Source organism: Podarcis filfolensis (assembly GCF_964270895.1).
Source record: "Podarcis filfolensis genome assembly, chromosome: 2".
NCBI lineage: Eukaryota > Metazoa > Chordata > Lepidosauria > Squamata > Lacertidae > Podarcis > Podarcis filfolensis.
Window position 1 is genome coordinate 85360986 of NC_139605.1, and position 22794 is coordinate 85383779.

Here is a 22794-nt window from a genome sequence, read left to right on the forward strand (position 1 = left end):
TAAGTGACCCAACAAAACCATAAGTGGATTCAAGGGGATTGTATGCCTTTTAACAGACTTTATCTAAGGATCCTTGCCTGGTATTGGATTATCTTTGAGCATGACCACCAAATATGCTGCTCTTCCAACATCAGGAGGCAGCCATCAAAGTTTTCCTTGTGGTGAGAGTATACTAGAGACAAGACCTTTTTTTGCAACATCTGTTTATTTACAAATAGGCTGCACATGAGGAACCGGAAAAACTATCCAGGGAGACGAGTCTCATATTCAAGGAGCATCAGTTCTCCTCAAAGAGAAACACATACCCTTGAATTCCTATAGCCAGCTGCAAAGACTCAAATTTCTGTTTCATTTGCTGGCCGCTTTGCATTGCCAAACTGTATGCATCTATCCAAGCAAATTTGGTGACAGCTAGGTAGTAGCAACCAGCCATCAAGGCCATTGTGCAAGCAGAATGCTTAGCTATTGGTGCCCTTTACTGAAACATCTTTAACTAAAGCCTACAGATGGTTATCTTTTATTTCATTTATTGCATGTATATACACCTTTTCTTCCAAAGAGCTCAAGGCGGTGTACATGGTTCTCCTTCTCCACCCTCCACCCTCACAACTACCCTGTGAGGTAGGTTAGGCTGAGAGTGAGTGCCTGGCCCAAGGTCACCAAGTGAACTTCATGGCTGAGTAGAGATTTGAACTCTGGTCTCCCAGGTTCAACACTCTAACCATTACACTACACTGCCTCTTCATCAAGATGATGCCTCACAATAGCATTTCTACTTGGCTGATCTGGAACACAGTTACGGGTATTTCCAGTGCCTCACAAGCAACCTCTGTCAACTTGTTTCACATCTGTGGAAAGGAGATTTACCTGGCTTCAATTTCAGGTGGCCAACACTTGGGGCTGATTCACACTTACCATTCTGCCGCCCCGCTCTTTCTATGCACAGGCCTGCACTTTAACACTCTATGTCGGAGTGTGGTTTTCTTTGCCTCAAACTTTCACCACAAAAACCGGCTCTTTAAAGCTGAATTGGAGCAAACATCAGTTTGGGTTTTCCGCAGATTGACATTTGCTCCAATTGAGCTTTAAAGAGCAGATTTTCATGGGAAAGCTCTTGAGCAACGAAAAGGGCACTCAGACACAAAGCTTTAAATCATGGGCCATGCCTGGAAAGAGCAGAGGAAAGGTATGTGTGAATAAGCCTTTAGTGTTACTGTTCTGTGTTCTCTCTTATACCTTGTAGATAATTACCTGAGTCAGCAATATCCATCTTGATTCCTTTGTATGTGTTATTTAGATTAGTGTGCCAATTTCCCTATTCTGGCCCAGGCATTCATTCTGTTTTTATAACCCATCCCCAGACCCCATTTCTCTATGCATCGTGGACTGTTAATGTCAGTGAGCTACGCTCCTAGTTGATATTCCCTCAAGGTACCCCTGCCCCCAGGAAAACCTGTAGGCAAAAGTAGATAAGGCTAGCTTTTAAAATTTTGCATTAAATATGTTTCTTCTTCATTTTGATGGGAGAAAGCTTGTGCACCCATGTGGATTCCCCTTGCTGGTTTCATTGCTATTTCTGGGTTACCCAGGCAATTCACTCATTACACAGAAAGCTGATCCATATTGAGCTGGTTAGTTACATACACTCTGAACTTTTTCATTTAAATATATTACAGAGATATCAGCAGGAGCCAGGGACACTTTGCTGTCAAATGTCAGCCTTGCTATGACTCTATCTTTCCAAACTGAGTAAATTCTTCACCCCCGCGGTGCAAGCTTTAATTTCTCATTATTATTGCTTTAATAAGACCAATACTTACTGTATGTTGCTCATTTGCAACTAAAACTGGAAGCATTAGAGCAGTAACTGCCAATTACCTCCTGAGCAGTACAGCATGCAAATACTTCCATTAGTCTCTCTGAAGCAGAGGCATGGATCAGTGGTGCACATGGACAATAATAGAAAAGTACAGCGGGGGTGGACAACTTTTCCAGCCTTTGGGCTGATGACTGCCATCTGAGGAGTGGGGGTAGCCAAATACATAGTATAGCAAAAATGGATGACTGCATAACTTCACAGCAGCAATATTGGTCTACAAGTAACCCACCTGTCCTGTCACATTCAAGCCACATGTTGGCACATTCAGGGTAATATATGGCCAGGTCTCCGAGACAAGATCCAACTTGTATCTGTATCTTTGGGAAAAGCTCAATCTGTGTTGCAGCCGCTCTGAATTCAATTCATTATTCAAGACATAATTAGATTGGTTAAAAAAGAACTTCAGTCCCCCCCCACACACATTCACTATAATGGAGAAATCTAAAGACACTCCCCTTTTCACACAAATGGATGAAATTTGCAGGCATAGCAGCTACTGAACTGAGCCTTCCAATTTGTAGCTATATTCAGAAGTTTTGATGCTGGGCACCTTTACATTTTGGTTTTTTTTAGAAAACAAAGGACAAGTCTATACCCCTTGTTTTCTTGCAGCATTGTCCCAGGCACGAACACCCTTCCTGAGGGAATGAAGCCTGCCAACATTCAGGATGGTTGTTGTAGTGGTTCTCTTGTAAGGGTAGACTTTCCTATTGGGGGCTGGATAGGTACAATAGGAACCATAGTGGATGGAACTGGTAAAAAGAGCATGGATCCCCAGGGAAAAATGGGATGGGAGAAATGTTATACCCCAGAAAGGACCCTGTTTCCCCATGGATTTTTGGAGCTACAGGGGAGAGGCTAGCATAGGAAGATGCATATATCCACTAAACTAAAATGTCCCAAACACTGCAACTTTTCTTCATGGGAGAGTCATTACATCCCCTTGATCATTTCAGTTGTCCTTTTCTTAACCTTTTCCAACTCTACAGTATCCTCTTTTATATGAGGCGACCAGAACTGTACACAGTGTTCCAAACATGGTTTGTATAACGGCATTATGAAATCGGCAGCCTTCAATTTCAATTCCTTTCCTAATGATCCCGAACATGGAAGTTGGCTTTTTCACAGCCACCGCACACTGGGTCATTAGATTAGTTCTATTGCAATAGTGCACACCTGCTGGGGGTGAGTAAATCCTACTCTATTTGTAGATCCACTGCTCTAAATAAGTTAGTGTGGCTTAGTTAAATAGACCCCAAGATGGTAAGTAAGCCTCTTAATTCCAGTGACTGCTCGCTGATTGAACAAAAGCAGAGGGTAGTCAGAAAAATGAGCTCTGTTGTTTCATTGGTCCTGTGGGGGAGAAAATGAACACTGGGCCTGATAATATCTAGAGTCATGCAGTGATAGGAAAAGTGAGGTTGCCTTACAGGGGCTGATCACAAGGTGCTTGAAATGATTTAACAGGCATCAAGAACAGCCAGGAATGGTTTAAATGTGCATAGTGACAGGAAGACTTATTTTATTTTATTTTATTATTATTTTTTTATTTTATTTTTTTTTTTGTTTTGATTTGTTTTGCTTTGTATATTTATTTATTTAAAATTCAGACAAGCCCACTTGGTTTTCTCATTTCATTACGGTAGTGATCAGCCATTTAGTTCCAACAGTTCTCCTCTCAGAGTAGGCTACAGCTGTTATGACGCACACTGTGAATTGCAATGGTTGTCTAATTGGCCCTTCCATCCATCTCTGCTTGTTGAGGCGAGAATTGATGTTGGCCAGCAGGTTAGATGTTAGGGAGGTTAGGTGAAGTTGCATCAAGCTTTTGAGGGCATTTCCATGTCACTTTCCTTACTGTAAAGAAATAAAAAACTGTTTATGGAAGGTAAGGCACAAGAGCAGCAAGTAAACTTTAATTGTGCCTCCTGAATTTGCTGGGATGTGATTGAATCTCATTCGAAACACAGAACAGTCTAGAAACATCTACGGCAGAGGTTTTCAACCTTTTTGAGTCCACGGCTCCCTTGACCAACTACCTTCTTTCTGTGGCACCCCTGTGGAGCTCAGGAGCCCAGTTATGTCACCCTTTGCCTGCAGAGCTGGCAGCCCCTCATCCTTCTTTTGAAAACCCTCTCTTGTGGAGTGTTCCCTTAGCCTCCTCTCCCCTCTCCTTGGGAGTCCTCCAGGCAGCCACTGCTGATGCCCCTGATCTCTGAGCTTCTCCCCCCCCCCCCCCGCCAACGCCTTGCCCCAAAGAGAGGTGCCTCCTCTCATCGCCCCACAGGGGCCTGTAACTTGTCTGTCCATTCCCAACAGCAAGGGCTGGGATACTGGATGGCTAGGCTCCCTTGCCTGCTTGCTTGCTTACTCCAAGGCTGCCTCAGCTCCTGGCAACCAGTACCCCCTGACCAGCCCCAGAGGCACCACTCACATGTGGAGCTTGTAGCCAGGGCTGCTGCAACAGACAGCTGTGCAAGACTTTGGGAGGCAGAGATACAAGAGGGCATCAGAGGAGGAAGGGAAGGAAAGGAACAGAAGCTGGTGTTGCCCACAGCAATCCTATCATTCAAGGCACCCCAGGGTGCCATGGCACACTGGTTGAAAACCACCAATCTACCGTGTCAAAATAGAGTGAGAGCTGGAAAACTGACTAACAACCGTGCATTTATTGAATGAGGAAAACGGTTGTGTGTGAAGTCCAGGCCCCTATGCCCAAAAGGAATAGGTGATAGTATCAGCTGGGATGCAAGAGTTAATCCCCCCTAGATTGCACCCTTTTGAAACTCAATCCTAAAACGAGGATAGATTCCCAGTCTGTAAATGGTGAAGGAACAGACAAGACTTGTCCGATGTGCCCTGCTCAGATAACAAGAAGGTGCTGGGAGAACATCTATTGTGAGAAGTGTTCCTTTAAGGGCAACTCCTCCCATGACAGCTTGGTGTCTGTGTTTGTTATGCACGTCCCTTTCTTACGGCCTTCATTACTTGCCTGCTATCTCATGTCATTAAGATATCAAGTTCATTTAGGTACATCCACATTGGCAGTTTAATTATGTCTGAGTATCAGTCCGTATTTTATTCATGGGCTAACACAGGGTGGTTGTCAGACATGGGGCCCAGGAGATAAAGGCAGAGGAGCTGAAGAATGCTAATGTCCTGCTGGATCCTGCTTGACAAACACACACATACTGGTTATTATCCAGCTGATTATTTCGTTCATTCATTAACACCACATACATCAGCTCTCTTCGCCATGGATTATTGTGTACATTCATCTTTCCGTAAACAATTACCTGACAAGGTTGGGACAGGAGGGGCAGGGGAGGAGAATTCCCAGATGGGATTTTCCTGGTTTGGGTCAGTAGTGAAGTGCTGAGCATAGAATACCCTGTTGACACGATCACTTCATTAATCAAATTAGGGCCAATAGTGCATCACATGTGCTTAATGTTCCTAAACAATACTAGACCAGGTTTTATTGTGCTCTGCTGGTGGCTTGGCTGAAATAGGGGCCTGTTTGCAGCTTGTTGACATGTGAAGCAAACAGGGAAATCTCAATAGTAACCTCCAAAAAGCATTTCCTTTGGGCCAGCAATGGGGAACCTGTGACATCCAGATGTTGTCGGACTACAAATCTCAGTGGCCACAGTGGCCAACATGGCCAAGGATGATGATTCCAACAATGTCCACAGATTCCCCTTCCTTGCTTTTAGGGGCATGCACTTCCCTGCATCCTCCCCATTTTATTTTCTGAGAGAATTCTGCATGAGCAGTGATAGTTTGCTTATCCTCAGCCACCTACTTTTCTTGAAACCTTCAGCTCTTTCAGGAGGCTGTTTATCCATAAATGAAGAGAGAACTGCATTTAGACCTTTGTCATGCCATCCATAAACATAGGGTTCCCAATTTTTCTGAATTTCCCTGCGGGTAATGGAAGGATGGGATTCCATCCCAGCCTGCACTTGGCTTCCTTTCCAGTGATAACCCAGAATGCCGGGGGTGGTATCCTGTTATTGAGGAAAGGGGGAATGTCATGATCTTTAACCTTTTACCTTGGGGTGACTGAGCAATATATAAGACTAATCACACAGGTGGTAATAAATTCAGCACTGATTTTTGTCATATATGAAAGTTGCCAGAATGCCAAATGGTGACCTCGGACAAGATCTGTCTTCATTATTTACTGTTTCTCATTAGCCATTGACATGCTTAGTGGCCCTCCCCCTTTAAAAAAGAATATCTGAGTACCTTATGTTAATCTTAGCCCGCAGGATTCACTCTCAGTATCTAAAACATTCTGGAAAAAAGATTTGTGCCTGCCCATCCTTACCCCCAGCACACAGTTAGACAGAGGAGCATTTATTCATATGAAAATGGAACATTCAGAGAAAAGATTATTTGGTGTGGCAAAGAAACTCTGAACCTTTGACCTTTTAATATGTGGTTGTAATCCATTAAATGAGTTGGGAGCTGATGAGACCTAAGCAAAAATTACTCCTTTTCTCCTCCACTTTTTCCTTGCCTTGAATCATATTTGTGAGCTACCGCTGGAGTGTCTTCTGACTCCCTCTTTTATTTTTTTGGATGCCTTTACCTTCTTTGACTCAAGGGAGCCCTTTGCTTCCCATAAAAATTATATTTAACAAATAGAGGAGGAGAGAGCTATTGAAGAATGGATTCTGGAGTGAGTGTTGTGCTCCATATATTTCAGATTGCAGCCCAAGGTCAGCAGCTCTAGTACAGATAAAGATTTTTGTTTGGCCTTGCAGGGGTAGGAAATATACAGCAATCTATAAAGAAGTCATACCTCAGAATAATTTAAGAAATGTTTATTCTCTGAGGGGATCCCTCAAATGCTGTAAAACTGTCTTTTGATGAGACCAAGGATAGATATGACAAAGATCTGTCAGAAAACCATGATGTGTATATGTGTGTTTCCTTAGCTGAAAATGGTACATTTGTTTTGTGGGTCTGAGTAGCTTGCCTTGAGAGAGTTATAGAGAGGATAAGCAAAGTACTGTGTGGAATGGGACTATGTGGGATGGGACTGTCATTTCCATTCCATGCTATGGAAAGACATAGCAAGCTTAAACCTACCCAGCCAAGTTTCTGTGTACAGTGGTACCTCGGGTTAAGTACTTAATTCGTTCTGGAGGTCCGTTCTTAACCTGAAACTGTTCTTAACCTGAAGCACCACTTTAGCTAATGGGGCCTCCTGCTGCTGCTGTGCCACTGGAGAACGATTTCTGTTCTCATCCTGAAGCAAAGTTCTTAACCCGAGGCAGTATTTCTGGGTTAGCGGAGTCTGTAACCTGAAGCATATGTAACCTGAAGCGTATGTAACCCGAGGTACCACTGTACTGCCGTATATAAGAGCAAAGTGTACTGCAACACTCTGCTTTTAATTTCTTGAAAGTACTAACACAATCAGCATTCAACCACTGAAGCATTATTACAAAGTACAGTTTGTTTGTGTGTAGATAAGGATTTACTTTGTGTCCACCAATGGATGCTTTTGCTGCTGATTTTTTCCCTTGAAATCAGTTATTCAAAATATGGAAAACGAGAGTCCAAAGGCAACTTAAGATGCCCGAAGGAAGAAGGACCACTTTTTTTTTGAGTGCCTGGGACCCTCCCTCCAAAACACAGTACTCTTTGAACAGTGTTGTATAGTATTCTCCCCCAAATCACTATTCAAAATCCATGCTTAGATCCTTCTGTGAGAGACTGAAAAGTTCTCTTGAAGCCTGCTGCTGCTTGAGATCAGCCTTGAATTTTTCCTCTGCATAAGATATCTTCAAGTTCCAGGAAGGCCCCAGTTGTCTTTAGCACCCAGAGGAAAAATCGAAGGGAAGGCTTCAATTACTAGTATGAAAAATGAGTTGCCTAAGAGGGGGCCCTAACACCAGCCAGTGGTGCTTGTTTTTAAAACTGAATTATAGAGACGGTTCCATTTCCCCCCTCCTTCCTTCCAGAGACAAATGCATTAATTTTTCTCAAAACAGACAAGAGGGAAGCAGAGGGAAAATAAGATAATAAGAGTTTCTGTGGTGATTTATATGCCTTTGTGAAAAATAAGGCAGACTGGGACAGTCAGCATACCGCCGGTTGGCTGAGGGGGAGCAAATACAAAGCATGAAAAGCTCCCAAGAGCCCAAATAGCATTGTATTGCCGACTGATTTGAAGGAAAAATATATATATACATGTGTGTGTAAAATATATGAAGGCACTTGAGGGTGAACGACGTGCTACCCTTGCCACAGGGATGGCGTTAGAAGCTGACTGGATGGTCACTCCTCCAACTTGGGGGTGATCTACATCTGATCCAGTTGGGGGGAGATTTTCTTGTTAACATCTGCCGTGAAAAGGAATGTGCTAAGGGGTGCTGAGAGATGCTTTGCTTCCCACAGCCTGCACACATGTTTTCAGAAGAAGACACATGTATTCACACGCTTTGGTCCACTGGGACCTCTGGTAAAGCAGATTTACCAAGGGTTTTTTTTTTTTTTTTGAACCAACACCAAAACATGTTTCCAATGGGGAGAGTGGAATGAGTACACTCACCTCCTCTGTCAACACCTGGGTAGCTCAGTTGGTTAGAGTGTGGTTCTGATAATGCCAAAGTTGCAGGTTCGATCTCTATATGGGACAGTTGCCTATTCCTGCATTGCAGGTGGTTGGACGAGATGTTCCTCAGGGTCCCATGCAACTCTACAATTCTATGTTTCTAACTCTATCATGCCCCTCCCTAATCCATACCCTGCACAGGTCCTCCATGCCTTCCTTTAGCACTTTTGTCTGGCTGGAACATGGCATTAAGCTGTGATAATCCTCCTTGCTTGCCTGGACACATGTGTTGCATTGCCCATCCTTTACTTCTGTGGAATGTGGCCTCTCTGGCTAAAGAACATTTCCCTACTCCTGGAGTGAATAGATTCCTGCTGGATGAGACCAAAGGTCCATGTAGTCCCACAGTGGCCAAGAAGATGCCACCAGGAAGCCCACAAGCAGGAAGGCAGCAAGTCGTCACCAGGAACACAATTTTCCTATCCTCTAGTTGTTCATAGATTGGTCCTCCAAGTATTTGTCTATTCCCCTTTTAAAGCTGCCCTAGCTGGTGCCCATTGAGGACGCAGGTGGTGCTGTGGTCTAAACCACAGAGCCTAGGGCTTGCTGATCAGAAGGCCGGTGGTTTGAATCCCCGCAACGGGGTGAGTTCCCGTTGCTCAGTCCCTGCTCCTGCCAACCTAGCAGTTTGAAAGCATGTCAAAGTGCAAGTAGATAAATAGGTACCACTCCGGTGGGAAGGTAAACGGCGTTTCTGTGCGCTGCTCTGGTTCGCCAGAAGCGGCTTAGTCATGCTGGCCACATGACCCAGAAGCTGTATGCCGGCTTCCTTGGCCAATAAAGCGAGATGAGCGCCGCAACCCCAGAGTTGTCCGTGACTGGTCCTAACGGTCAGGAGTCCCTTTACCTTTAGCTGGTGCCCATTATTGTATCCTGTTTGTCTGCCCTGAATCTAGTAAGGTTCCCATACGTCTGGAGGAAATCCAGCAAATGTCTGGGGAAATCCGGACATGTCAGCAGTGTTGTTTTTCCTCAACAGCTCAACAACTTTGCCCATGGAAGCTGGCAACCCTAACAGCCTGTTAATTTCATGACTGACCCTGAGTTCTAGTATTATGAGTATTATTATCATCACCTTGCCAACAAAGGTCCGTATAGTTAAAGCTATGGTTTTCCCAGTAGTGATGTATGGAAATGAGAGCTGGACCATAAAGAAGGCTGATCGCCGAAGAATTGATGCTTTTGAATTATGGTGCTGGAGGAGACTCTTGAGAGTCCCATGGACTGCAAGAAGATCAAACCTATCCATTCTTAAGGAAATCAGCCCTGACTGCTCACTGGAAGGACAGATCGTGAAGCTGAGGCTCCAATACTTTGGCCACCTCATGAGAAGAGAAGACTCCCTGGAAAAGACCCTGATGTTGGGAAAGATTGAGGGCACAAGGAGAAGGGGACGACAGAGGACGAGATGGTTGGACAGTGTTCTCGAAGCTACAAACATGAGTCTGACCAAACTGCGGAAGGCAGTGGAAGACAGGAGTGCCTGGCGTTCTCTGGTCCATGGGGTCACTAAGAGTCGGACATGACTAAACGACTAAACAACAACAACATTATTATTATTGTTATTATGAGAGAGGGGTAAAATCTTCTCTTTTTGTATGCCATGCATAACTTTATAACTCTTTTCTCCTCACCACCACCAACCCCATCATATATTGGTTTTCTCTAAATTAAGAAGCTGCCATAGTCTCAAAAGGGCTCTAACTCCTTAGTCCCTTTGCTTGTCCTCGTCTAGATTTATGGAATCCTTTTTTGGGAAAAGCAAAGGGCGGGGGAGCAAAGCCAGATCTTTCTAAAAGCATTCCTAATGCAGCAGCACTATCGATTTATAGAAAAACCCACAACAATGCCAGCAGCCCCAGACTTGCTGAATTTGACTTGTTCCATTCATTTAATTTTAACTATTGAAAAATTAATGCAGCACATTAAATTTAATGATCACTAATTAGTTTAGCTGGTAAACATATTTAAATAGCCATGCTAAAATAATCACATTAACTTCGCAGATAAACAAAAGGGCAGTTTCCCTCCAGAGAGAATTACAATAAGTCTAAGAGACCTTGGCAAGTTCATGTGATGGGAGAACTTGAGGAAAGCAGAGCGAACTTATGGGAAAGTGTGCACAGCGCATAGTGTGTCTAGGCTCAGTTGCATGAGACTGAATCCCACTTTAGGCCATGGGACTTGCTGCATGACTATTTTCACGTGTGACATTAGCCATGAAGAATTCCAGTATACTATTTTTTAGCTATGTGTGGATGTTGTTAGTGTAGTCGACTGCAGAAGGTCTATCAAATTTACATTCTAACTAAATGTAAAAAATAAAATAAAATGATGGGGTGCACATTTATGAGCTTCAGGTTTTGTTGATTTGGGGGTTTTGTGTCTTTATTTTATTGCCATTTTCTCAGGCATGTTTAATGCATTTTGTGAAGTATAAATGCATATTGTATATGCATTTTACTGTTATAAGCCGCTTTGAATTTCTTCTTGGAAAAAGGAAACAGATGAACAGATGAAAAAAGCAGATGGGCATAATTGAAATCTAATGAGATTCCACCCCATCCCCCCAAGAGCAATGGTTTTTCAAAAGCAGAAAAAGCTGTACTTAAAAAAAATAAAGCAATAAAATTGATATTTATGTTTTAGAGCAAATGTGATAGTAGATTATAAGATGCACACACTGGAACATCTTCCCACAATATGTTGACCTGATGGGCCACAATTCATGATTTTAGATGAAACTGTTGAAAAAACCCAGCAAGCTACAAGGCAACAGATATTTTTTTAAAAAACAAAACAAAACAAAATACAGTCAGAGGGAGGAGGCAGAGAGCCTGGCTTAATATTGATAGCCTACCACCCAAAGCGATAAGAGATGGCAGGTTTGTGTATTATCATTAATCTTTGCAAACTGTTCCAAGTCTAATTTCATTTGGTCCTTTCTTCCTTCCCCTTCCCTCATCAACCCTGCATGGCGAATGCTGCTGCCAGAACAGTTAACCTAAACAGTTAGTCAAATGCTGACTCATCGAGCTGGCGAACAGGGAAGTGTCTGATTGAGGCAGGCAACTTCCTCAGTGGACATAATTGAAGCCTAAGGAGATTTCTCTCCACCCCCCCCCCAAACAAACAGATTCATGGTTTTTCAAAAGTAGAAATTTGCATATTAATAAGAGGCTGTTCAGACTGATTGGCTTAATGTGTTTGGGGTAAGTATAATTAAATGTCAAGGGAGATATATTATGAAGTAATGAAGCTGGAGGTAATTCATCAGAAATTGAGCTGAGAGAAAGGCATTTCAAATAATAAACACTGTTTTAACCTTCCTTTTTAAAGGTAATTTGCTTAGTCTGTACTAAGACACGCCATTTTTTTTTATTACAGAGGCAAATAAACAATGATGTTCTTTCTTTGTTCGTTTTTAATCTCCAAGAAGGTGTTTTTTGTGTTGTTGTTTTTTAAGTATATATCTTTCTAGTTTTGGTCCATCTGCTCGAGAATCAAGGAGAGGCAATTATGCTTTAGAGCATTTAATTCCATTATTGCTGCCTCCTGTTGCCCTTTAGAAGTAGTTTAGAACCGAAATAACACTGAGGTTGAAGGAAACTTCCAAATGGGTGTTTATTATGGGATTGATACTGCTCATGCATGCAAGGGCCTTTTGCTCCTCCTTTGAATGCTCAATGTCCGTGGAATGTTATCCTCCAACTTCTGTTGCCCCACACTTTCTCCTTCCTAAATCCAGAGATCCCCAATGTTTTGAAATTCCAAATATGAGAGTTACATCAATTGCATGCTCTCTCTCTCTCTCTCTCTCTCTCTCTCTCTCTCTCTCTCTCTCACACACACACACACACACACACACACAGATGCTGAGCCACTCGCTAACAAAGCAAGTGGTGGGAAGCTATGCTCATATGGTGACTCTTTATGTTTATATATGCTCTTCCTCACCCCTCAATTCACCAGGAATCATGTAGGCTGATCTATAAGCACAGGAGCCAGCAGAAAGCTCTCTGTTTTTGCATCCGTCCTCACTCACCCACCCCAAAATAGAAGCAACTGCATAGACAGTTTCCGGATATGTTTGGGAAAAAGAACATTGCCATGTGTCAGTTCTAATTAAGAAGTGCCAGAGTTAAAGGGAAATGAGCACAACTTGGATTAATCTAAACAGGTCCATCAGGAAAATTGCTTCTAATTTGGGAGTTGCGGCCATGATGCTGGGCAAACCCAGAGTGGCTGGCTTGCTTCATTGTCTAGAATTGGCAATGCTGTTAAACACTAGCAAAGTATTCTCATCTTGCCCTTGAGTCAGGCGACTGTGGCTTAAGTGTTGAAGTCAACCAAAGTTGAATTTTTCAGAGGATGCTTACATGCTATTTGAACTGGGCTCAGGTGAGTGCTCTCCTGGACCCATGTCCAGACTGCCCTCATCCTATTTCACTTTGTCTGTGATCTCTGACCGCAGTGAATCATAGCTTGAACACACCAGATGCCATTCGAAAGGCCTGTTCAGCACACCAAAATTCACTAAGAAAGTTCACATGACAAAAGAAAAAACTCATGCGAGTCAGGCCACCTTGTCATTTGGAGACCAGGCCTGGTAGGCCGAATGCATAACTGAGGCCTGATTGATGGCAAAGGAGCAGGTGAGCGTGCTCTTCTGCACTTCCTGCTAAATTGTGTGGATAAAGGAATGTATGGAGGTGTGCTCATATTTTGTGCAGCTTCAACTCTGCGGTTGTGATGGTCAGATCCTCCTCCTCCCCAACAGAGGAGGAGGATCTGAAGATATTCCCCACCATCCACCTTAAGTCCCCAAGGCAGGTTACAGCCATTTAAAATACAGTTTTAAAAAACAACAACTTAAAAGCTTACAATTAAAAAACACAATTGCAAAAAAAAAAAAAAAACCAGAGTGGGTCCTAAAAATATACATCTCAAGTGTGAAAGACCCACGTGATGAGGTGTGGCTTTGGCATTTGCCAAAAATTGCATAATGAAGTGGCCATGCTCGCATCGGTAAGGGAGGTGGCTCAACTCCCTTTACTTTTTGAGTCTAAGGCCTGTGTGAAATTCTTGCAGGGAACTGAGGGAGAAGCCAGACTCAGCAGTGCCAGGTTTGTAGGTCAGACCAAAGGGTCATCTCCAAGGGGTGGATAAATCAAGACTTCCAGCAAGCCAGAAGAATGTGAGTTTCTGCGAGGCTAAATGCGTGGTGGCAAGTGCAGAAATGCAGAAGGGGGGGGCGGACTAAGGAGCTGACGAGCCGTGCATTCAGGTTGTATAAACTGTAATGATTTCCTTGTTAAAACAAAGGAAAAAATCAATGAGGTGCACAGCTAATGGCATCAAAGGGTTCCTTCTTGTCGATAACACTTAAGGAACTGACTGTCCGCAGGAGGTTTGGAGATGAGCTTCTCGGAATAACCTCCATCCGGGATGCTCAAAGGCAGGAGTCCATGAACACAGCAGGACTCTGCATCCTCCTTCTCCTGCAGGCAGTGTTAATTCCCTAATTATAAGGCCAAAGAAGAGAGAGATTATGGTGAACTTTCTTAGGCCTGGAGCTCTTGTATTACCTGACATAAAAAAACAACAACCAGGCCTCTCTCTCTTTGCATCAATAATTAATCAGAGCAATTAGGAGAGGGATTGTACTCTACAATTAGCTGTGATCAGTGTTGATTCCCCACTTTTGCCCTGAAGGCCAGCTGGTCCCCTGGAGTTCAAGCTCAGTGCCTCAAAAATGCCAATTGGCAACAATTCAGGAGCTGAGAACTGTCAGGTCTGATAAGAAGCAGGAAATAGCAAGGGAACATAACCCTCTTGTTCTTCCCTGGAAAGCTCACCCAGCGTCAGTAGCCCTCAGCATGCATAGACGGTGTACTTTTGATCTTTGCCATCTGTGCTGAAATACACACAGGTTGGCATTGTTAGTGTTAACCCCACTGGGGGGGGGGATGTTCTGGATTTATGGTGGCGGGTACAGATTACTCATTAATTAATTACACTAGTATCCCATCTTTCCTCCAAGGAGCTCAAGGTGGCACACATAGTTCGCCTCCCCTTTTTATCCTCACAACAACCTGTTAAGGTAGGTTGGGCTGAGTGACTGGCTGGATCAGGGCCACCCAGCAAGCTTCATGGCTGAGTGGGGATTTGAACCCTAGGCTCCCAGATCATAGCCTGACACTTTAACTACTACACCACACTGGCATGTTTGCTTCACTCTTAATGTTTGGTTACAAACTGGGCATCATTTCCCCACAGAAGTTCTCTGATGTCAGATTCTGCCTTATTGTATAAGAAAGGTGGTGATTTAAGCATGCATATACTGTTCACAGTGTTATATGTAGCTACAATGTTTTCTGTACCCCAAAACCAAAGTCTTGTAGGAAGTATCCCTAATGATGTAACCTATTTCCTTGGATGTAGCAGCTTTGACAGCCTGCCAGAAAGATGTGGCATATAATTTCCTTTGACTTCTTCCTTCAGCTTTTAGAGCAAATTGTGAACATGTTGACTACTTCTGCTTATGTGTCACTAAATCCTATACTTTCAAGATGAGATGAAGCTCTCCTAGATTTGATGTGTGATAAGATATAATATCACATATAATATCAGTCTCTAATGTCTAAGATCTGCAGTTCTGTGGACTAAAGAATGGGCACTTGATGTTACTGATCCTTTTGACAAGGTAACTTTAAAACAGTGCAATGACTGGCAGCCTCAGCAGTAGAGAAGCTGTTGCAAGATCCAGGTTTGGGGGCTGTAGTTTGGAAATGTGCCCACAGCAGACCCATTTTGGACAATACTTCAGAAAGCAACTTTGAAGGACAGAAAGTTGCAACCGTGAAAGTGAGGGGCCCAAAGTTGCTCTTGTTATCAACCAAACACTGATGATTTCATACATATATGCAAATTCTCTTTCATGTACATTAGTTGTTGTACTCCATGCAAACCTTAGTTAGTGATGCTCCATTGTGCACTCATCAGGGTTTGTTGTAGGACCATGGAGCTGACAGTGGCAGTTTGGGCACGGCTGACAGCAGGAAGGAGGAAATGCTTTTCATGGGGGGAAATATATTCAATGTACCTGCAGTCTAATTTAGGGCAGAACTGAGAGTGCAGGAATATGCACCTAATGAAAAACTGGCCCCAGTACTGCTGTAATGAAGGGTGTACTGTGTGGCTAGGGTTGAGGGGTTAAAAGAGCCATAAAGGGAGTCACTGCAACTTGCCTGAGCATAATACTGTAACAGCAAGATGTATAATCATTGGTGTCAGGGTGGTTGGGGTAAGATTCATTTTCCTGATAATTCAAGGCATGATTGGAAGCTTATTTTGAAACCTTATTAGACCAGAGGATGCTGGCTATTGCAAGAAGCTAAACAATATGCTATTAACAGACCAAAGCAATTGGGCTTCCAGTTCTGCCCTTGGGTGATGACTCTCTTATAGCCTTTTCCATTCTAAATAAAGTTTTCCTGTGATTGAATTACAGGAAATACACTGGTGGGGCAGCTCTCCCCGGTGGATTGCAGTTGTTCAGCTATCTGCCTCTCGGGCATAAGTCGTGGAGGTGTGCTCATTGCAATGAGCTCCTGGCTCTCAGGAAACAAGTTAGCTCCCTTGAGGCTAAGGTGGCTGACCTGGATGTGCTGGGGGAGGCAGGAAGGTCTGTAGATGAGACTGTCAGAAACATGATAGGGACACCCCATGCCTGGACTAGTAGCTCCTCTGCTGTCACAGAGTTGAGGGTCTTGGGGAAAGAAAGTGTCATTCCGAGAAAGAGGGAAATGATCCTTAGAGGAGACCCATACTTTAGTGTGAACTAATTTTCTTTCATGCTGAGTACATGCCTCTGAGAGTAGGCAGAAAGAGCAATGCTTGTAGTGGGTGTTTCATTATGAATACAGAGTTTATTATAGGTGGATTGACCTTATGGGGAGCTACCTGTCTGATGTGAAGGTTGCAATTCATCCCACAGTGTGGATCCTTTACATGGAAGACATTGTGACAGCCCTGGATCTTGCCGGTTTCATATTCCTACATCAGTTAAAAAAATATCAGCACCCCAAGAATCTCAGTGTCCCCAATTGGTGTACTGGACAGTTTGACTTCCACTCCAAAATGAAAGCCTAAACCAAGTGGTAGCCAACATGGTGCCCTCTAAATGTTGTTGGGCATCAGCTCCCATCAGCCCCAGGAAGCATGGGAATGGACCAGGATGATGGAAGCTGGTGGTCCTCAACATGTGGAGGGCCTGAGGTTGGCTAAGCTCATGGACCCTACTGGAGAGGCAATGGACTTTGTTTGCACCTTACAGTTCTTTATCTGCTATGAAAATCCTGCTCCTTCTGCATTTATTCATTAGAGAGGTCATCTATTGGATTGATAGCAGCTGGTTAGGGGTCACAGTAACACAGGTAAACTCAAACACCTCAAGAACAAATGGGCACTTATCAAAGCAAATGAAAAAATATTGGACTTTGAATTTCTCCATCTTAATTTTTATAAGTGTTGGATTTCCTAATATCCTCATTGCCTAAAGGGGAAATACCATTGTACTTAGTATACAAGTGAACATACTAGCTCTCAAAATAGAGTGTTTCAAAGATAGGAATCAATGGACCCTTGAGGTCTCTGGTTCTATTCAGGCTCTTGAAACTTTGCTCATGGGATGTAGTTAGTCATTCTCCCCCATCATTCCCATTGCTGTTCTTCAACTGTATGCACATCATCTCAGGCCCTAACAGAGGTCCCAGGGTAGATTTGTTTTGCCTCTTACTTGAAATCCTCAAGAGCAGTCCTGCAATTATAACACTGCTCCCTGGCTTGATGAAAAATAGCAACCACCCTCCCTATCTTCCAAGAATGAATGTCAGAAACAGAGGCATGACAATTGTTTGTCAGTGCAAACAGAACAATAACATAATCCTATGTACACTTACTTCCAAGTAAGTATTGTTGTGTTCAATGTGGCTTAGTCCAAGTAAGTGTGCATAGGATTGCAGGCAAATTTTTGTATGCTCAGCATGCTCTTAAGAGCAGAACCTCTTAAGAGAACTGATATGTTAACCAAAAGAAGTCATGAGAAGTCATTTTCTAGTACAACAGGATCCTTAGCCCACTAGCTGAGAGGTGGAGCAATACTTTTTTGTAAAGCAACTTTAATGTTGTGAACCACCCTAAGATCTACAGATGAAGAGCAGTATACAAATGTAATAAATAAACTTAGAAGCAAAAGTCATCAAAGGTCATTTGCCATTATCTATGATAAACCAGACTTGAACCCTTATTCTTAACTATCCTTTACAATACACTTTCAAGTTGACTGAGTGAAAGTTCAGCTTGGTTGTTGGAAAAGTTGCACCAAATTAATTCACATTCAGTCATTTTCTTTCATTGAGTGAAGGCAGAACTACATATTATACATAAATACATGTGAAAACAACTCTGGCAGGCACTTCTCTTAGGCAGATATAGGGAACCTTTGGCTCTTCAGATGTTGCTGAACTACAACTCTCACCAGTTCCAGCAAGACTGACCAATGGCCAAGGATGGTGTGAATTGTAGTTCAGCAACATGTGGAGGGCCGAAGGTTACGCACACCTGTCTTGAGGAGAAGCAGCTTTGGAAGAGAGTGGTGCAGAAGCAGCACAAGTAAATGTCTAACCCTTCCTCTGCCTGCCACTGTTGTGCTGGAGCTCCTCTCCCAGCTCCTTCCTCACACTCAGAGTTCCAGGTAGATATTTGCATTAGTGTTTAGAACCATGTGAGAGCCATACAGGGAGGGTTAAGCAGCCAGGGAGAGCTAGAGGGGAAGGGATAAGTTTCCTCTTTCCCTGTGACTTGGCTTTCCAAAGCACCTTCTCCCAAAGCTGCAAATCAGGAGGGCATCAGGGTTTTTTTTTTTGCTATGTGTGTTGGCTTGCAACATGTCATTTTGCCTTGAAATAAGGGTGTCTGAGAAGGAGTCATATCATAAGCCTGATATATGGGAGTGCTAGGCTCTGTTTCCACACTTGGTAATTACTTACGTGAAAGAAAAGTTAGCAAGTTGCTTTCATAGGAGAGCAGAATTATTTGACCTCCCAAGTGCTGGTTCCTTCCTAAAGGGCTTTTTCTAGAAATACCTGCAATTAAACCAATTACCACTTGCGTATAACAGTGCAATCCTGGGCATGTCTACTCAGTGAGCATTAGCAAGCTTGTGAATTCAGTTTGGTAATGATACAGGGTGGGCGGTGGGGAGAATCTGGTCCAGCTGATGTGCAAACCATCTATCACACAAGTGCATTTTGTGCATCAGCTCAGCTTGTTAGGAGCCTTTGCATCCCAGCAGAGAGGCAGCCATCTCCAGTAAACGCTGGCATTATGTAATTATTTTGCAAGCCTGACTCTGCCACATCGAGCGCTGCTGATCAGAGATGTGTGGCAGCTCACAGTGCCTTTTGAGTTCCTTTTCAGGCTGTCTGCTTAGCTTTGTCTGCATCCTACTCTGTTATTTAAAAAAGAGCTTAGAATAAGCATCGGGTTACTTATCAGTGAGGTAAAAGGAGAGGCAGGAATGCAGAACAGAAAGAGAGCTTCTCTGATAAGATGTAGCTTGACAGATATAGCATGGAAACAGATGCCACAGGCTGCAGATGTAATGAGATACATAAATACCGAGGCCTACTTGAATAAATGGAGGCATCATCTTCCATAAAGATGTCTGCTGGCGCTCCCAGACATCACTACCTGTGTATTTCAGCACCAGAAGTCAGATTGGTTTGATTTCAGAAGCAGAAAAAATATGTTTTACTTGGGGATTTTGATCAGCAGATTTTATTTTCCAGCACACAGAGTGGCATCTCACCTTTTAACAAGCTTTCTGAGATGCCAAGAAACAACAGTGTCTCTGTGACTGAACAACTAAGTTGCACAATAAAGCTAGTTTGCAGGGTTTCTGCCTGTACAACACCTTGCTAAATGCTTGTGTTCACTCCAGCTTAAGTGAGAATTTAGTCTAGAAGGCCCAGGAAGACAAAAGCATTATTCTATCCTCATCATTTCCTTAATAAAAGAATGGTCTGTAACTATGTGGCTCAAATAGCTGTGCTCCTGGTGATGGGTACTAAGACTGGAACTGACATCTCTTCATTTTCATTCCAGTTGTGCTAAGGGCGCTTTTAAAGATACTGTGAAGTGGGATGAAGGTACCAGTTGGGGTTGATGAAAAGTCAGGCTTCCTGCCAATAAGCAATGCATGGCAAGGCAGATGTACTTTCCAAGTTCTTACAGCACAATGTTTACTCAGAAGCAACTATCATTGAGTTTGGTGCGGGTTGCTCTCAGGTAAGTGGGTGCAGTGGCGTATCAGTTGCCCCAGACACAAAATTGCTAGGGATGCAACATTTCAACACCCAGTGCTGCCTCAATACAGTTCTGTCTCTGGGCTGCATTGAAAACGGCTTCTCCATGTGAACCAGGAAGTGACCTCTTTTGACAAGGCCTCTTCTTTTCTCATCTCTTTGGCTGCCATCTCCTGGGTGATGTGGATGCCATTAGGCAGTTAAATATGTATGTATATATGTGCCCCTCCATGCAACACCGGGCACTGGCAACCCACGCTACACCACTGTGTGGGGATAGGACTGTAGTTCTAATTTTGTATTGTCTCAGGCTACTGTTTAGCTAATATGATTGTCGTAAGTTGTAACCACTTCTCTTCACGTATATCTGCACATGAACATTTCTTGAGTTTCCTGATTCATGCATTATCAGCGTACCAACAGCAGCTTTGAAAAGTAAGTTTAGTATCAGAACTGCAAAATCGTATCACGTCTCTTCCCACCCATCTTCCCGAAACAGGCTGCCCATCTCAGCTACACCCTCAGCTAACAATAGGGAAGGAATAAGTGCAGACTCTTCTGCATGTGTGCTATGCAAATCGTTGGGATCAGGTGTTTGAAATGAGCACGCCTGAAACTCAAATAAAAACCTGAGCAGACACACCCTTACTGTCATATAGCCTTTCTGTATTGTTGGTCACCCTCAGCTCATATTTTTTCATACTTGTATTGAAATTCACATCCCGCTCTTCCAGACAACATGCCAAATCAAGTCCGTTTACAGTACGTTAAAATATTTTGACATAAGCATGGGTCATAGTGCATCTTATATCATCGCTGGTTATAAAATGGGCATTTTCTGCTATTGCCCCTGTATTGCGGAATGCCCTTCCTTCTCCCTGCCATACACGCAGCAGCAATCATCAGTGGCTTCAGATGTAAAGATTAATTGATTTACCCAGCCTTTCCATGACCAATGAGATCAGACCCTGTTTTATGTGTTTGACTCCCCTAACTCCTGTTTTCAATGATTTTATATTGCTGCTTTATTGCTGTTAAGCTGCATTTTAAAATAATAAGTTTTTTTAGAATACTGCACCAGTGGCGTAGCGTGGGTTGTCAGCACCCGGGGCAAGGCAAGTAATTTGCGCCCCCTAACCCGTGGATTTGCGCCCCCTAACCCGTGGATTTGCGCCCCCTAACCCATGGATTTGCCCTAACCCCAGATGTTGCGCCCGGTGCGGCCCGCCCCCCCTGCACCCCCCACGCTACGCCACTGTACTGCACACACCCTGGAATTTTTTGAAGTCTTATGTGATTTGTAAATGTGATTAAATAATTAAATGTCTTACTCTTTGGACATTAAGCGGAATTAAATGGCATAGCATCATGTCAGTTCACAGGGGTATGTGGGAGGCAGGGAAGCAATTTTTATGAACATTCCTCCACGCAATGGAGACCTCAGAGAAAAACAGCATGTTAAATAGGCAGAACCATTCTCCACAGCATGGTAGTTTTCTATGGACAGTGAGTTTCATTTCCAGGAGACCATTCAGATATTTGATTCCTCTCATCAGACTAAAAACTGGTAAAGTCCCCAAATGGCTTAATTTTCTTGCTTGAACAAACTAGTATTTAAGAGATATATTCTGTAAGATACTCAGTGTATTTAACACATAGCAAGGGGCGATTTGTCATGTCATAAGTGAAGAACTAAATACTGAGCTGGCTACTAAAAGGACTGTGATTCAGAATACAAACAAGGCTGGTTACCTACAGCAACATTTCTTTCTTTTTCATAAACCCAATGAGCAGTCAATTCATGTTAATCATGTAATTTCTATTTTGGTGGGTTTATTTTCTGACAGCAAGCATTGTTAATGTGAAGTGAGGGCTTGATCTTAACTCAGCTGAGCATAAGCTCAAAACCTTGTTAGAAAGATGCCTTCTCATTTTGGAAAGCACATTGCTTTCTGACGTGTCAGGGATGAATTTGATTCTTTGCTGAAATTCTCTAATTTTTATTCCAACACAAACAATTGTACATTCCTCTGTCTTGAAATTTGTTCTTTGAAAACGTTGATATTTGCCATGTCCTGACTCCTGACTCTTCAAATGGAAGTTTCTGCTAATGTTACATAGTTTTTTCTCTCCCTCTCTCACAACATGCATGCACACACACACACACACACACACACACACACACACACACACACCAATATTAGCAGAGGTGGAAGAAAACCTTAAACTAGCTTCCTCCTAAACTTTGTATTCTTAGTTTCTGCCCTATTAATGCTGTAATCCTGTACAAGCATGTAATATGCATGTATAAAATTGCACTGTAAGGCACAGAGCCCATGCATACCTAAAGGACTTAGCTATAAACCAGGGAGTCCTTGGTCACTGGATGGCTTATAGATTCTTGACTGTCAGGGATCCCACACAGTAGGTGGAAATGCACATAGAGACAAAATTGCACCCTTCATGGATCCTTGCAAACTACAGTCTTCATGTCCCCCCCCCCCACATCCGCACCTACACTATGACATATAAATTAAATAAATTAACATGCACACATCATTCTACTAGGTATTTTGCTTACAATATTTGTCTAATGTACAGGGTTGATGTAAAGCAAGGGTGGGCAACCTTTGGCTCTGCAGATGTTCTTGGACCACTGCTCAAATAATCACTGATCATTGGCCACATTGACCAGGGTATCAGAGTTCAACAGCATCTGGTTGTTGGTGCAGGTTGGCTTTTCCTATTGTAAGGATTACTAAGAAAACGCACGTGGCACATCTCTAAAGTGCTGTGTGAAGTCTAACAAGGGTTGTTAAGTCAACATGCACTTTGAGTGGGTTCTTTGAATAGTTTGAACCCTCCCTATCCCCATAAAAATTTCCACATATGTGTTGTTGTCAATCAGTGCCTCT

The 22794-nt window shown here is 43.1% G+C and overlaps 1 protein-coding gene and 1 long non-coding RNA gene across 2 annotated transcripts in view; one reads left to right on the top strand and one right to left on the bottom strand.

Moving 5' to 3' along the window:
- LOC310755259 (heparan sulfate glucosamine 3-O-sulfotransferase 3A1-like) overlaps positions 1 to 22794 on the top strand; it is an 82890-nt gene that overhangs the window by 39890 nt on the left and 20206 nt on the right. The window lies entirely within an intron of this gene.
- LOC310755293 lies at positions 20525 to 21234 on the bottom strand. The gene is made up of 2 exons (XR_014544288.1): positions 21136 to 21234; positions 20525 to 20951 (listed from the first exon to the last, which is right to left on the bottom strand). It is a non-coding gene; the product is annotated as an uncharacterized lncRNA (long non-coding RNA).